A 17,952-nucleotide genomic window follows, 5' to 3' on the forward strand; every position below is an offset into this window, starting at 1 on the left:
AGTGAGTGAGTGAGTTTAACTTTAATCCGCACTCAGCAATATTACAGCTATATGGCGGCGGTCTGTAAATAATCGAGTCCGGACCAGACAATCCAGTGATGAACAACATGAGCATCGATCTGCGCAACTGGAAACCGATGACATGTGTCAACGAAGCCACCTGATCCCGTTAGTCGCCTCTTACGGCAAGCATGGGTTACTGAAGGTGCTTTCTAACCTTCACGGGTATTATCTAGCTTGGAATTATGACGACGAATACGTTGAGTCCAAACGTCTTTAGTTGGTCATATACAAGTTACATGTACACGAATAAAGAAGACTGAGCATGCCTTGGCTTCATAGTATTGGGTCTTCGGACATAAATGAGTATTCCTGCTTCAATCGCCATGACAGTATGGCATGCTTTCATATACATCCGGGTATTTCACATAGTATCGTGGTATGAATAATTTTCTCATTAAAATAAAAGTTTAGCATAGTTACAAAAGGTGACTGTCATCTTTTACACAACAAACAGTCTCTTACCATACCACATGGTCGGCCTGTATTTACCATAATCGGCAATGCTCGAAAGTAAAATACACGTCATTATTCTCGACCTGTCAGTGGAGAAAAAGGTTTTCTCCGGTCTACCGCGATGTGTATTCTTTGTACATGACTAATGTGTTGGATACAGGTACTTTACCATGACAGACCTTCTGATTACAATCTGTTACTATTTGAGCAAACTCTGTTTTACTCTACTCAACAAAATTAGAAATTTGACATTTGTTGAATTGAATGCCAGAACAGAAGTAGAAATAGATGTGTATTATGTGTAGCCTAGTGGTTACAGCGTTCGCTTGTCACGCCGACGAACCCGAGTTCCATTTCCCACATGGGTACAACGTGTGAAGCCCATTTCTGGTGTCCCCCGACGTGATATTGCTGGAATATTGCTGTAAGCGGCGTAAAACCCAACTCACTCACCCACTCGTCGTCTCGCTCGGATGCCTACGTGGCACAGTCGATTCCTGACGGTCTGTGCTGACACTCTGCCTCTGAACAACTGGCTGTTGGTGGAGGTTTAAGTCACAAATCTGTTGCCGAGGTAACGGAATCCAATTTGTACGTCATCTGTATGTGTCCTCGAACACGGCACAGTGCCCGCCTGTTGTACATGAGTCCTACACATCACCGCCGCATGTATGGCACAACGAGGACCTGAAATGAATTATCATCTCACAATCTTTACCCTTTCGCGTCGGTGTTTAATTTCTGGTAAACAATTGGCGTCAATTCATAAAAACACCCAATTTAAATTCAGTAATTCAGATATTGGCTTCGATTCGACACGATACTATATCAAGAGACAGAGCAACGCGGGTATAAATGAATGAAGCGGCATAAAATCTCTGTTTAAACTTCGCGGATCTTTCCATGGCCAGCGCGTAGGGGGAGGGATAAAGTTTCAGATGAAACAGAATAAGTAACATCTGAATTCACCTAACACAGAAAAGCTAAATATTGGTATGAACACTAGGTGTTAAACTCACTGTCACTTTGAAATATTTAGGTACATGTACAGAGGAGCTAAATGATTGTGTGTTTGTTTAACGCCGCACTCCGCAACATTTTTGCTATGGGTCGCCGATTTGTATATAATCGAGTCTGGACCAGAAAGGCCAGTGATTGATATCATCAGGGTTCGATTACACGGAGTCAACAAGTCTGACCAACCAAGTCGTTCGTAAAACAAGCATGGCTTAATAACTGTTGGCGATCTTCCCGGAATGTCGACGGGATACCACAATACGACCACTATGGGGTCCCTGGCTAATTCTACCCGTGCAGATCCGGGGTAGAATTGGTATTCAGCAACTCATGCTTGTCGTAAAAGGCGACTAACGGGATCGTATGGTCAGGTTCGCTGACTTGGTTGACACATGTCATCGTATCCAAATTGCGTAGATCGATACTCATGATGTTGATCACTGGATTGTCTGGTCCAGAATCAGTTATTTACAAACCGCCGCCATAGAGCTGGAATACTGCTGAGTGCGGCGTTAACAAACAAAACACTGGGTTTATTCATTATCTTTAATGATCAGAATACAATGCACATAATACTCCTGCAAATACCCTCATATAGATGTGGAGTAAAGAAACAAAACAGTTATACACTCATATTCTCTCAAAGAATTTAATTCACAAATTCAGTTTTCCCTGAATCTGACATTGCTACATATCACATTCACGTTGAAATATTTATCACTTACTCATTTCTAAAATATTTGATCCGCGTATTGTAAATATTTATTTCATTTCTTCAGAAACATTTTTGTTTCTGTATATTTCTTTGAAAAATGCAAACTGATCCACAAATGCTTCTTCGTTCATGCAGAAATAATAAACTCGGGGGTAATATGTTTCCTTGCCGTATCCCAGTTTATTTGTGAATGCGACAATATGCACCTTATATGCAATTGGGTCACAGCTATAGAGAGAGGTGAACAAGCCCGTGGGCAACATAGGGCACTGATGATGGTGTTTGTTGGAAGAGTCAATATTATGTACAACATACACCTAGCTGAGAAAACAGCGACACAACAGTCTAAACAAATCTTGAAAAGACAGACATATGTTCTGATATCCACAGCGTTATCAAAATGATGGGATTTGCCATAATTCATCAGCACCATGAACTGGATTCAACATGACAAATCATGAAATGTCAAATGAGGATGTACATTTTGCATTTTGCTTCAAAACAAATATTTACCCTTTTAGTATTATATCATTTTCGTTTGTGTCATATCGCAACTGACTCACAAAATATATTGAAAATCAACCATTTATATGTCGAGGGTTCAGGCCTTAGTCTTGCCAAGCAGACAAAACAACGGACGGAGATCCTCGTTGGTGTAAAACATCTCGTTTATAGCCTGTGAATTATACAACATTAGTAAGATGTTGTGTCAGCCATGCATGTGTGATGGCTGACGGATGACAATTGAATGTGAATTCAAATTGTCATACGTCACAGGTGTAGAAGCCCGTGCTTTTGGTGGTGAGCCAAATACGGGTAGCACGTACAACTCCCTATATCAGACAGTGGAGAAGCAGCCTTTTGATGGAAAGATAGAGAAATAAAAGGCTGTCGGCGACATATATTTGAGCGAAATCATTTATTTTGCCCAGGTATCATATTGGCCATGGGCTGCTTAAACCCAACGGGAATTCTACAAGAGCTTTAAGAACGCAGGATACACATACAACAAAATACAATGAAGTGACAAAGCCTCTGAAAGTTCAAACATAAAACATATGTGTCGTCTATTTAAGGGGGGAACATGGTTTAATAGTTTTCCAACCACTAGATATAAACCACTATATAAGTAACGAACATTCAGACAATGTCATGTCTTCAGAAACACTGTCTTGTCCTCAGATAGACTTAAACTGGGCAGATTTCAAGATTATGAAAACTAAATACAATCATATAAAGATATATTATGCATGTTTGGGAGCAATCTACTTTGCAAACTACAAATCTACATATCTTTATGAATATTAATTGTTTAAAGGCTGAGAAGTAAACTCAAATCTATCTATCATCATTCAATATTTTAAGGGTATAAATGTTATATAACTCGTACTGTAATTATTTAACATGAGTCTAGCAACAAAAATTCTGGAAATAATAGGACTGTAGATCAATTTTAATCCAATCGAAGCGACAGAAATATCGATTACTAGGATGGAATGTTCCTTGTGGTTGTTATTGATGTTATGGTAATGTTTCTATTGCCCATTTGGAAGTCTGTCTTATCAAATACAGAGTGGCATTACTTTGTAAACTCCCGAAACGTGACAAATAACTAAACAGTAAGTTATGGTGTCGATATTATATTTAGAAATGAAATGTTCGCTACATCGTTTCTTCCTATTTCCGATGACTCTCAGTTTTACGTCTTTGGTGATTGTATGCATCCTCTTTTATTTTCCAGATGATAGGAGTCACGTGATATTTGAAAAATAGGATCAGAACTTCACAAGCTATGTAACGGATATTACAAACTCTTGCAAATCAAGCATTAAGTTACCATTAACCACACACAATCTTTTGATATTTTTCCATTTCCCATCTGGCATACTTCGTGTTCTAAATGTAACTTAAACAATTCCCTAATTTGGCGGTGGTAACGGACATTTCACTCTTAATTCTACGCATGGAATATTTTCTGTGTATTGAGATATGTTATGCAGAGAGATATTCTAAGCCCCAAATAATGACAAGTACCATTAATGTAAAGATAAATTGTATTCATTGAAAGTGAACGGGTGAGATTATGCTTTGTTCGACACATGCACGTGTCAAGCTGAAAATTAGCCACGAACTTTTCCTCAAAACTGGCGACATGGCATTAGACCAAATTCATTTATCTAAAAAGAATGCATTAACCTAAGAATTTGCAGAAAATGAAACTTTGGACCAATATCAATGTCCTAATGTACTGATATCCTGGTATTTGTATACCAAGGTGCGTTAAGTAAACAGCAAAGTAAGGTTTTCCTATCGGCGACAGTAACAAACATTTCAAACTGACCTATCACCTTAGCTGTAACAAATATACTTTGGGGGTTATTGGACTGTTTATGTATGATGTCTGTTGGGCAAGTTGGTACCATTATTCAACCACACTGAAAATAACATTTGCTAATTGGTTTAAGAGAAGCATGGCGGAGACAGCATTTGCACCCCATCATTGAGAATGAGTGATATACCCTCCTCGCAGCCCTGAAATCCACAGGACGCAAGGATTGCGTCAGCCAATCTGACATATGATCGGTACCAGAATGATACACCTAATTACAACAACCATTAATCATAAACTAAGGAATCCAGGGCAATGAATAGACTACCCGGAACCTTATGAACTGAAGGCGTATTGTGCAATACCTAACGAAAATTAACGAACAAAAGATTTAATTAGAAGAAGGAGTCAATCCAAATGACACCAGGATAGACTCCGGACAGGATAGACAAAATAGAGAACGTACAAAACAATGAATACACAATCTGACAATGACTGGTGAAAAAATAAATAAATAGTATTATATAAACTCTCGACTATATTTTTGGAACTATGAACCCAATGAACATATGCTATATAATGAACCATTCTCTCATCCCAGTGATCATGTGGTAACTTGATCTGACAGTGTTCGTGACCATACCAGTCGGCAGTGTGGCTTGTGAAAGGTCTTTCGATCTCCTCCCTTCGAGGCAATGAGCACAGAACATCTAACTGGTCTGGCTATGCTGCACACATACAGAAGTACACATTTGATACCAAGTCCATTCACTATCTACTCTAGGAAGACAGACTGGAGGAAATTCAAGTACAGCTAAAAGTGTATAGTGAGGTCAAAATCATTTTTGATATTCCCTTGGAACTGTAAATGTACGTGTTCATTTCATGGATTGTTATAAATATAGCAATCTTTCTGACTGACTTATCTTGTTAAGGTGCAATGAGTAAATTGAGTGAGTGAGTGAGTAATATTGAACAAACCTGAAGATATCATATGTATGATGTAAATGTCACGTGCAATTTCTGGGCTCTCAACTGAATTTAATAATACAAATATTTTATATTGATTCTTAAACTGAACAACCCATTTCTGGTGTCCCCCGTCGTGATACTGCTGGAATATTGCTAAAAGCAGCGTAAAACCAAACTCACTCACTCACTCGCTTAAACTGAACAAAACAGTTGTTTTGCATATATACAGATACATGTATGTCGAAACATATTTTAAAAGTTTAGTTCAGAACATTATGTACAGATGCTACAATTTTGAACAAAGAAACTTTATTAAAAAACATGAAAAAAAATTGGTCAAACATAGCAGGGAAAAAACTTTGATACAAAATTGGAAATTACATAAATAGAGTCATGTTACCTTCAGAATTGCATCTGAGAGCATCTACTTTGAAGAAATTCCCGGGGTCCCCTAGATCCTCGGATGCTTCGCGGCTTCGAACATGGATGGTGTCCCTCCCTATAAAGAAAAGAAACTACGGCCTTGTGCCCCTGTATCGACGAAGGGTGTGATTCTTCACGCTCTGTATGGATGCGAGTGAAAGGAATACATTGTACAAATACAGGCCTTAACCTCATAAAAAACTGGGACACCAGAAATGGGTTTCACATATTGATGGGAATTGAACCCCGGCCTTCGACGTGACGAGCAAAATTGTGTTTGAAATTAAATATATGTTTAACAAATAGAGAATCTCACCCTCGTGTCTACTGATATCAATTATATCAACAGGAGTTGATAAAGTTACAAATATTTTAATTTTTATCAACGAGTGTTGATATAATTGATATCAAGTAGACACGAGGGTGAGATTCTGTTTATCATCAAAAATCACTCTTCATTAGTTTTCAATGAAAAATGAACATCTCCGAACACTGTACTACCATGAGACTTGCAGTGCAGCGATGTCATAGCATTGTGACGTCATCAAGTTCATGATGTCATAGCATTGCCAGGGCATTGTACAAAGTCTACTGTCATATAGGATATTATATGAGTGCCCATGTCATACTATGTTTACGATACGAGTGCCTAAATGTTGGTATTTCCCGAGCCAGATCGAGGGATATGCCGATATTTAGGCACGAGTGTCGTAAACATAGTATGATATGGGCACGAATATAATATTCTGTTTATTACCGAAGTCTTCACATTAAGGAAAATAAAGCCAAATCTACTTTCAAACATAGGCTGGCTACCCGCCCTCGCCGCATGTAGGACGCAACGTCACAGGAGAAAAGTGACGTCATAGCATTGTTCATGACGTCACGTCACCATGACAAAGTGATATTTTGCCCTAGGGCATCGTATGAAATATATGAACCCCGATATGTTCGCCCTCGTAGGTAATAAAAAACTATATCTCCCAGGAGATATCGTATGATCTCACACAAGCGATAGCTCCCGCGGAACACAGTTTTGGATGATAAATAAATATATACACACATTGAGACTCAAACGCATACACGCACAACCACATTCACACGCACACACCGGTGTATGGATAATCCCGGTGGATTCAGGCGCCATAGGTCAATAGTCCAACTGCACAATATCCCCCTCGGATAAAAGCCTCACTATTATAAAAACAACAACAACATGTATACAAATAAAACAAATAGGCTTCAAATTTGTGAAGAAAACAAAAGAAATCTCGTTGACGTATTATCAGCCATTTGGCAAAAACAGCGTAATACGTCTGCTGTAGAGTTTTGTTTTTCTCTGCAAATACAGGACTTTCATCCTTCAGGAATTTTGTTCGGGTTGTTGTTTTATCCAGAGTGGCTATTGTCTGTCTCCATCTCACACACACCACTTCCAACAACAGACACCTAACAAGTGACTCGTGATGGATCGTGTTTTAATAAAATGCAAGAAAATTCTGAATTACAAGAAAGAGCACATTTAACCTGAGCTAGACGTTCAAAGAAGCGCGTCTAAGCTCGTACTCTCGGCTTCACATCAGATAAGACAAATAACACACGTTCGGGGAGATAATTGCTTTAAATGAAGCAAATGTGACAAAAATGCCCCTCATTTCGACCTTCCGCCGGCACCTGTCCGACCGGAAGTTGAGCAGGAAGGTGTCGTCTGCTCTTCTCGCCAATGGCGGTAACAAGTGAGACTTTGAGAACAGCTGTTTCACAGGCTTGTGATCTCGTCCTCTATCTCATGTAGGGGCTATCCCAGTCTATAGGATCAATAGAACAATAGCAGGCGGAGGGTACCAAGAGAGCAGAACTACTTCTCAGTCTCGTAGCTGTATGTACGTTAAAATATATAATTAAGTTACAACATATTTTTTTATGTTTGATGTAAGTCATTTTGAAATGTTGATTTTTGCCGGTTAGGAATACACCTGCTGAACAATCGTTTGTATCCAGTTGATCATAGTAGTGTCGAACTTAATTCGACATCTTCAATAAACGGTTGTCGATTGCCCGATCAAGTATTTACCATTCACATAGGCTTGGCAGTAATAGTAAAAACATCGTAAAAAAAGATGTCCCGTTTATAGTGTACTTATCAAGAAGGCAATCTTATGAGTGCGTAGGTTTGATTTGTAGCCGCTTTTAGCAATAGATCAGGATTATGAGAGGTGAACAGGCTCTATGCATTTTGTACATGTGGAATCGAACCCGTGACGAACGAATGCTTTTACCACTAGGCTACCCGCCAAAGAAAATCTCAGAGACTGTGTGTTAATAGTTGTAGGTAGGCTATTATGTACAAACATAATTAAAACACTTGATTATCAGTATAACCATTATTCACGTAATTATAATCATACCTTTCAAGAATATACGTCACGGACGAAGTTCCTTTCTGAAATATGTTTCGATGACGCGGCGTTAAGCAATATACACTCACTCACCCCATGTCCCAAAACTTCGTATATCGCTCAATAAATCAGGGCCCATTTATTTTACTGGGTGTCACAGTTGTGTTGTAGACCGCACGTGTACAGCGTTTCGGTGACGGTCTAACCGTGTCACGTTTTGCTAATGTTTGGTCAAGTCAGTCTATAGTCTCTTTTGCCTGGCAAGACTGTGAAGGAAACATAGAAACCCATAATAAGAATTGAAATTGTCCATTTTCATTCTTAAAACATGACACCGACGCGTTATACATGATTCTAATTCAACTTAGTATGTAACACGAGTTCTGATTGGTCAATGCTATAAATTTCCGACCGTATAATCAGCATGGCACTTACGACGATCTTTGCTCTAAGAGAGCTTCGAAAATCTAGGCCTAGGTGGGCAACTCCACTTCAGTGGGAGCGCCCATAAGAACAATGCTTGCCTATTCATATAATGTGAATAGTTTAACGTTCTTTCACTTAGTGTGTAATATTCAATTGCAGCGGACAAAATTATTGGTATTTATATAATGAGGCGGTCGGACACGAGAATCGATGCGAGATATCCGCACATTCGAGATAACGAGTTTCCAGGTAACATGGTTACACTTCCGTATAGAGCTATATTAACGTTTCTATGGTAAATTTAATTGTTCAAAAATGTTTCTATGTTTCTATCAGCAATAAAATACCTTGTTGCAGCCGACCTGAATATGAACTTCTTTGATCAGTGTCAAATTGAAGCCAGGTCCACATGAACTAACAGTACTGACCTACACACATATTGCCAAATGAAAAATACAATTCCTTTGTGATCTTTTGTATCAGTTATTGGTGTTCCACATTGGCGGTAATACGAGCACAGAGGTGTTTCTAACATTTTCATTGGATTGATTTTATATGTTTTACAATGTTTTAGTTTCATATCTGAGAAATATGCGACACATATAATAATATATTAACATGATTAATTGAATAAAAATCTGATTATTTTGTACCAAAAAAATGGTTTTACTCATTATACGTCCCCGAATACCTGCTCAAATGTATCATTTTAACACTTGAATTAACATTTGTAATGCAAGCATATTTCGACGTGCTCCAAATAACATGAGAAACAGAAAACAATATGTGCCAATCATGAGACCCGCCTGGCTAAACAATGTGGCCGCGGTCTGCTGTGTTCTCACACACAAGACCACAAGATCGCGTGACAGGTGCAATCTCGCGTGGCTACAATTACACGTGAGGGCCGCGAGAATTGAGCATGCTGATAATTTGCTAACATGAGACAACGCAAGTGTGGTCATTATGATTTGTAAATAATTAAAATTCATCATGTCTTCCGAAGTTGAATTAAGACTGAAGACAAATATCAATCCATAATGAATAAGGAAAACATTGTTTGCATCGATTTGATGCCGGATTAAGATTGAACACTGAATACCAAAAACATTCTGCCGCAACTTCGTTAACGTGTAGATTGGTACGATGACGACATCATGTCGACTGAAAGTGGTTGTTCCATCGCGAAGGCCCGTGATGTTGTCCACTTGTTAAGAAGTAGCGCGACACAATAATGAAAAGCCTTTATACAGGGTCTTTTTCGTCTTTTCTTTATTACAAGGTTTTTGTTTTAGCAAGCGTACTACATTTAGAAACTTTCTTATATTTATTTTACGCCAAAGCGGAACAACATTATTTTGTAGAACAAAACAGAACGTTTATTTAATAATAATAATAATAATAGTTAATCTATAAAGCGCATATTTCCATGCACAATGCATGCTCAAAGCGCTGATGTCAGGACGAAAAGGCTTTTTTGGAAAAGGTGGGTCTTTAGCAAAGTTCGAAAGGTTGAAAGCTCTGTGATTTCTCTCATATGTTGTGGGAGATGATTCCACTCTGAGGCTGCAGCATAAGAGAAAGTTTTATTACACTCAGGTCGGGACATTTGGCATACGAGGTACAAAGATACAGTTAAGGATACATATTATGGCGGTATGGTTTAGATGGAAGACTGTACAATTTCCATGATGGAATTGCGCATTGTACATAGTTTTTCACATTTATTTCACACTTATTTGTTTACAGTAATCAATTCCTTAAATTTTAACACATTTGTTTTTAACATAATGGCTCGGGATATATGTTTTTCGATGACAGGGCAGAGATATATTTAATGAAATTCAACGCTACGTAATTGTAAACTGTCTGACATTGACAGATCTGAAGATCTGAATCGCAGAGTGTTATATTTTATACGGGCATCGTAGGCGGTATTACATGCATCATGTCAATGAACATCACAAAATGCAACGATTAACGTTTGTAAAAAGAATTCAAATCCAGTTTCCAAGTGGATGCTATTTTGCTCGACGGTAGATTTTAAATTTCATTTTAACTAATAACAGTCGATATTTTAGGGTGGCACAATTAGGGCAATTTTAGGGTCCGTTTTAGCATTCACTGCCCAATACCAACACCCGGGTATTCTCAGGAAAATTCAAACGTCAATCTATTGGGACAGGTACTATGCAACTGAGTGTAACTAACAAAAAGTCACATCTTGAAAGAGACTGTGTTTCATCTGAAAAATATACTTCAAAATAAAATTTCATATTTTAACATACCGCGACTTCCACAAGCGCCACCAATAAGTGTATATTGTAATTTCTAAATACGCATACATTTAATGAATTTGTTTAAGATCAGATCATGGATGTAATCTTCGCTGTTTGTAACTGTTGCGGTTTACGAGAAGTAATAGTTTATCTGATTTAATTGTTTTTGATTGCTAATTATAGTTGACGCAGAATCACTACTGTACATGTAGTACCAGCGCACAAACATGACAGTGACGGCTCATGTAGAGGCGGCCTAAACCTAGGCTATTGTATCAATGGATTCTATCTTTAACAAAGCTAATAGTAGCAGCAGCCGTAGTAGTAGCAGTCGGAGTAGTAGTAGCAGCAGCAGTAGTAGTAGTAGTTGTAGTTGTAGTAGTAGTGGTAGTGGTAGTGGTAGTGGTAGTAGTAGTGGTAGTAGTAGTAGTAGTAGTAGTAGTAGCAGTAGTAGTAGTAGTAGTAGTAGTAGTAGTAGTAGTCGAAGTAGTAGTAGTAGTTGTAGTAGCAGTAGAAGTAGTAGTAGTAGTAGTAGTAGTAGTAGTAGTAGTAGTAGTAGTAGTAGTAGTAGTAGTAGTAGTAGTAGTCGTAGTAGTAGTTGTAGCAGCAGCAACAGCAGTAGTAGTAGTAGTAGTAGTAGTAGTAGTCGTCGTCGTAGTAGTAGTATCTATTATTAATTATTTAATATGATGTTCAGTATATAGAACCGCCCTGTAAGGGTATGTAAGGGTGCGCCACTACATATATGAGGTCTTCCTACCAGCCAAAGCATATTTTGTCTGTGAAAGGCCATCCTCATATTAAGTATCTTCTCAGGGAGAGACGCTGGCGAAACAACAGAACTTATTAACAAAAGGGACCTGCCTTTGATGAGAATACAGCTATTGACCGCTGCTTGAGTGAAGATCAAGAATATGTCAGTTTGACTATATTCGGAATACGACGAGGTTTAAAGACGATAAAAGCCAAATACAGTACAAAGCACTCGGCAGTGTTACTTCTCTTCTTTGAATATATTTAAAGTACAATAACAGACAGGTGGTTTTGATACGCAAAGTTCGTTATTTCTCCCAACACGGGAAGGTATACATTCAAGCGGGAAAAAAGGTTCATAAGGGGGTGTTTTTAAGGGTATGTTAATTTCAAACCGATGGAAAGTTAGAAAACACAAAATATAACACAGATGACGGCGCATCGCGCCATAAAGATACACTCGCTGAAAACTATAGAAGATCGAGACGGCAGATTTTTTAACAGCAGTACATCAACACGCAGTCCGAAGTATCTGCCTTACTTAGAGCTCATTTAAATATTACATTTAACATGAAATGCATGTAAAATTCGTGCGAGGTATGGTCATTTGCACGAGTAACAGGATTTAAATGTACCCCACGTGAAGAAATAAAGATCTGTCATTGGATAAACGCTTTCAGCTGTACATGCTTTCTAATGCAGACAATATATTTGGCGGACCTTGAGAACACAAGCGTGAATGTTGAGAATAAAGTGAATTGCAAGGGGCGTATAACTCTGAATAGATATTGGAGTTAGCCAGGGGCACATCCAGATACATTGTCTAACGAGGCTAATAACATGCAATACATGCTAATGTTACACAAAGGGGTGGTGGTCTTTTTAATGAACAGCACATGTGTTGAATGTCATTGTTGCTGTCAGAAAAGTTCCAGATAAACTCAATGACGTGCATAAACTGTGTATGACTTTATATGGGTTTTCAAAATGGAATGTTGAATATCCGATTTAAGATTTTTTTGGTTTAACGTACATGTTAACAGCTAGTTGTGCGTAGGTGTATGTTCAAGACATTTTGTATATTTTTATAAGGTCGTTATGTGTCCCAGATGCATTTGAAAAAATCACTTGCATTTGCCGTTGATTGGATATTTCTTGAAGGTAAATAGCCACGACACTAGGTTATTCGACCTTTCGAAAGTCAAAGTTTCAGGCTCTTTGTGAATGCTTCTGCGCATTGTACTTGGCCTTGTATGGGTGTATGGGAAGCTTTCTAAAAGCAAGCATATGAACTAGTTATACAGGCTAGCTATTCTCGAAACTTCTAAAGCCCTACGAACTTCTTAAGCCCATACCTAACACATTGGCTACGATCAAAGTTAAGAATTCTTAAGGCTACGAACGTTTCAAGAATAAGTGCCCAGGAATAAAGGAATATCTCAAATATATTTTTTCAAAAACAATATAAAGATGTTTTGATAACAATAGATGCCCACGGCAGTCAAGTTTAATCCTTACTCCTTGCCACAGTATTCTTAGACACATGAAGACCCGTGAAGATCCGGGGTAGAATAGGTCTTCAGCCTTATGCTTGCCACAAAAGGCGACTATGCTTGTCGTAAGAGGCGACTAACGGGATCGGGTGGTCAGGCTCGCTGACTTGGTTGACACATGTCATCGGTTCCCAATTGCGCAGATCGATTCTCATGCTGTTGATCACTGGATTGTCTGGTCCAAACTCGATTATTTTCAGACCGATGACATATAGCTAAAATATTGCTGAGTGTGGTGTAAAACTAAACTCACTCACTCACTCACACACATGAAACCACTTCATGACAAACTGTCGAAAGACAGGGAATGAGTGAGTGAGTATGATTTGAAACCGCTTTTAGCAATATTCCTGCAATATCACGGCCGGTAACACCAGGAATAGGCTTCATACATTGTACCTATGTGGAGAATCGAACCCGGGTCTTCAACATGACGAGAGGACGTTTTAACCATTAGGCTACCCCAGCAGGAAATTAATCGTCCATTATAGTTTGAGCGAGTATGGTTTTACACATATCACGGCGAGGTGAGGTGAGGTGAGGTGAGGTGAAATTGGGTTAACGTCGTGCTTGAGAATATTTCGCTCATATGACGACGTGCATGCGTGTGTATGTGTATGTGCGGCTGCTTGTACTAGCCCAGACTGAAGCTGGTATTATAGTGCTGGCCCACTGAGATACCGTGCCCATATCAGAGTGAAGGGCGGTGGGGTAGGCTATGGAGGTTAAAGCGTTTGCTCGTCACGCTCGATCCGTGTTCGATTCCCCACATGGTTACAATGTGTGAAGCCCATTTCTGGTGTGCCCCGGTATTGCTGAAATGGTGATTAAGGCAGGAAGAAATTTATCCACTCACTCGAATACCACAGCGGGACACCAGAAGTTGACTTCACACATTGCAACGATGTAGGGAATCGAAACCGGGCCTTTAGTGTGACGAGCGGACACTTTACCCACTACACTGCCTCACCACCCCGGTATATATTGAGGATGTAGTCAGAGAGAAAGAGAGTTTGGTTTTATGCCGCGTTTAGCAATATTCCAGCAATATCACGGCGGGGGACACCAGAAATGGGCTTCACACATTGTGCCCATGTTGGGAATCGAACCCGGGTCTTCGGCGTGACGAGCGAACGCTTTAACCACTAGGCTACCCCACCGCCCCGGTCAGAGAGATTAGACGATTAACGGTAGAAACTTCAGAAGCTACATCTGACTGACTGGACTGGAATATTGTATACGGTAGAAACTTCAGATATAAGATATAAGCTTCAGTATTGTTCTTCGGAATCGATATCAGCACCATTGTGTAATATCGTCACTGCAATGTCTCGAACTATAGACTAAGTTTAGTTTTACGATATAGGTCCAGCATCACTTCGAGTAAACTATAGTTGTTTCGTAAACGTTGAAAAGTTATTTTCAAAAAATAGATTCAATGTTTTGGGACTATACTAGTTGATGAAGACATGTTTGTGTTTACCAAACAAATTCCCTCCCCGTGCGGGAGCGAGTTGAATGCAGCCACAACACGACCAGCAACAGACAGGTGGCGGGGAGAGTCTTCACCCACAGGGGACTACTTTTTGTTGAGAGTTGTGCACTGATCTGCGGATCGATTTCCTGGCCGGGAGCCGCTTTGCAACTCGGTAGCGTTGATGAGATTTTTAACATCCATCAACGAGGTTCCATCGCTCGAACACAAATAACTCTCAAACCCGTCTTGTTGCTGTACAACTTTGATGAAAGCTTCAGTTACCGCGGAATAATATTTAAGAAAGCAACAATCTCCGGTGGAAGAGAGATCCCAACGTTTTGAGGTTGAGATACGAAAGGACTAGGGGCGAAAGGGCACCTGCATTGAGGTGTGATGATAGGTCGGAATGATCAGCCTACAGATGAGAGAGATCTGCACAAAGTGCAAGCCAAACACTTGCAACATCTACGAGTGCATTGAAACTGGACACCAGTCCAAGATAGCATAACTAGCGATCCTTCCTTTGTCAATGTAATTTTGTCACGCTTAAAGCGCTACAATGTATGCTGACATAAGAATGCAGTAATTCGAAAAAGAAAGATCTTGATATCCTATATCTATCAAAGTTGTTGGATCGAATAAACAGGATTATTGTCAGAAATGTTTGATATTCGTTCAATATCATTAATGTCATCACTGCCTTTTCGGAAAAATGTCAAAATCCTAATGGATTTAGCCTAGTTGTTAAAGCGTTTGCTCGTCATGCCGATGACTCGGGTTCGATTCCCCACATGGATACAATGTGTGAAGCCCATTTCTGATGTCCTCCGCCCCGATATTGCTGGAATATTGCTGAAAGCTAAATTGCTAAAACTATACTCACTCACTCGCCTCATACAAAGGGTATCCGGGACCCACTCTAGTTGGATACCAAAGTGTATCCTTAGATATAACAACATAAGTATTATGTTCGAAGTGTCCCTTTAAATCAAAAAGTGGATCTTAATTCCAACATATTGTGTACAAAATTGTGAATTTTTCATTGCCCTTTTTGTTTTAATGCCTAACAAAATATGGTAATATAAATAACCATTCCATTCCGAACGAGGGCTGCCTATTTATGAATGACTGACGACCTATCATTCGTTTGTTTAATATGAGAAATCGATACGTGTTCAAAAGCAAGAGTCCAGAAGCTACAGTCGAACGAAATACAACCAACTGGCATTGTTTACACGCTGTCTTAATTCAGGAAAATGAGACTTATACAAATCCATATTACGACCGCGAAACCGGAAGTCTAGAAGAGGTCACGTGATCACCGTTTCCGCTGTTCGGAAGCCATGCGCGTGGCTGTTTCATTCAGGTGGTCTCTGTGTTAGTAGACGACTGGAAATGTTTAAAAAATCTGGAAATAAACGGAACGCGCGATTTCTTTTCATTCATACACACAAATGTAATCATATGGGAGGCTCCAGGGAGAAAATCTTATGTGTTGGATAGTTTATGACTTTGATATCGGCATTGCTTATTTACTCAGCGAAACACCGATAGATTTCCCATGCGAATGGGTGGGCCTAGTTATTACATGTGTGCTGCACATCGCCACTAATAAACAATACAGCGATACAGTGGGTATTAACTTTCATCAGCTACAGCACCATAAAAACAAAACAGCTTGTCAATTTCAGGAACCAAATTTATTCGTTTCAAACAGCTGGTTGGAAAATATCATGAAATATATAAAGTCCCCGCATGTACAACGAAATCTAAAGATAATGATACATTTGAGCTTAAAATAACTTGAAATGGTGCATAATTGGGTATTAATTGCCGCGTTTATACAACGATGTAGCGAAATAAACAAGTTTTTGAGTGTGTACATTTCGTGAAGTAATCCAATAGCAAATTTTATCTGGCTGCGTTTGAAGACCCCCCGCAGATGTATGGTATACAACTGGTGTGTAAATAAGCACAGGTTGAGATGAGAACTAATAGCTACCTCATTGCCTCGTCGGAGATGTCGTCTTTCTACAACCGAGAACATGAAACGGGTTCTCCACGATACATCTCAAAAAGTCTTGTCAACGAATATTTCACAAATTCGTTTTTTTACGTATTTTATATTCGTCAAAAGGAAAATATATTTTTCTATTAATTGTATTGTCTATATCAATGTCAATAATGACTTTCGAAAAGGTTTATGTGTAAAATACGGAATCAATATGTGAGCATTTGCCAGTTTTTAACTGCTACTAATTGTTTCATGAATTCATTGGTTTTACGTTTTACAGAATTTTGATAAAATATTTCAGCGACTACAGGTCACGTGATATCGGGGCTCAGTAAATCATACCCTGTATTGTACTACTTTCTACTAAAATATATAACGTCACCACCAGGGAAAAACTGCAAAAAGATTCCTTGTGATGAATATAACAGGCAATATATTGACGATAATAACATGTAAGGATTACTGAAAATCAGTGATAACACCAGGTGTTCGCGAAAAGGTTGACAACTGTTAACAAACGGGATAACACTGACAAATGATATGGTGAAAAGGTTGACAACTGTTAACAGACGGGATAACACTGACAAATGATATGGTGAAAAGGTTGACAACTGTTAACAAACGGGATAACACTGACAAATGATATGCTAATTCCTCCACATCTAAGTGACATCGACAATATATTACTAATTAGTTTAGGAATCACATAACTTTGACAAATGATGCGCTATAAAATATTTTGGTTTTCTTAAATTATTGAGGTGACAAAGAAAAATGAAATGCTTTGTTATAAACACTACTGTCTTTTTAGCATAATGAGATAATATCGAGAAATGAAACTTTATGTCCTTTTTTGAATCGACAACTGAAGTGTTAGTTATATTAAATTCATCTTCAAATGAAAGAATACCACAGACAATTGACGTGTTAGGTTATAATATGGTTATCGTTAAATGATGCAACAATATCGAAATAACTGAAATGTTACGTTATATCATGTTTATCTTCGAATGATTGAATAACATCGACAGCTGAAATTATGTTTGATCTTTAAAAAATTAATAACATGGACAAATGCG

This window comes from Haliotis rubra, unplaced genomic scaffold (genome assembly GCF_003918875.1).
Source record: "Haliotis rubra isolate DU_JTF1 unplaced genomic scaffold, ASM391887v1 Scf72, whole genome shotgun sequence".
Lineage (NCBI taxonomy): Eukaryota > Metazoa > Mollusca > Gastropoda > Lepetellida > Haliotidae > Haliotis > Haliotis rubra.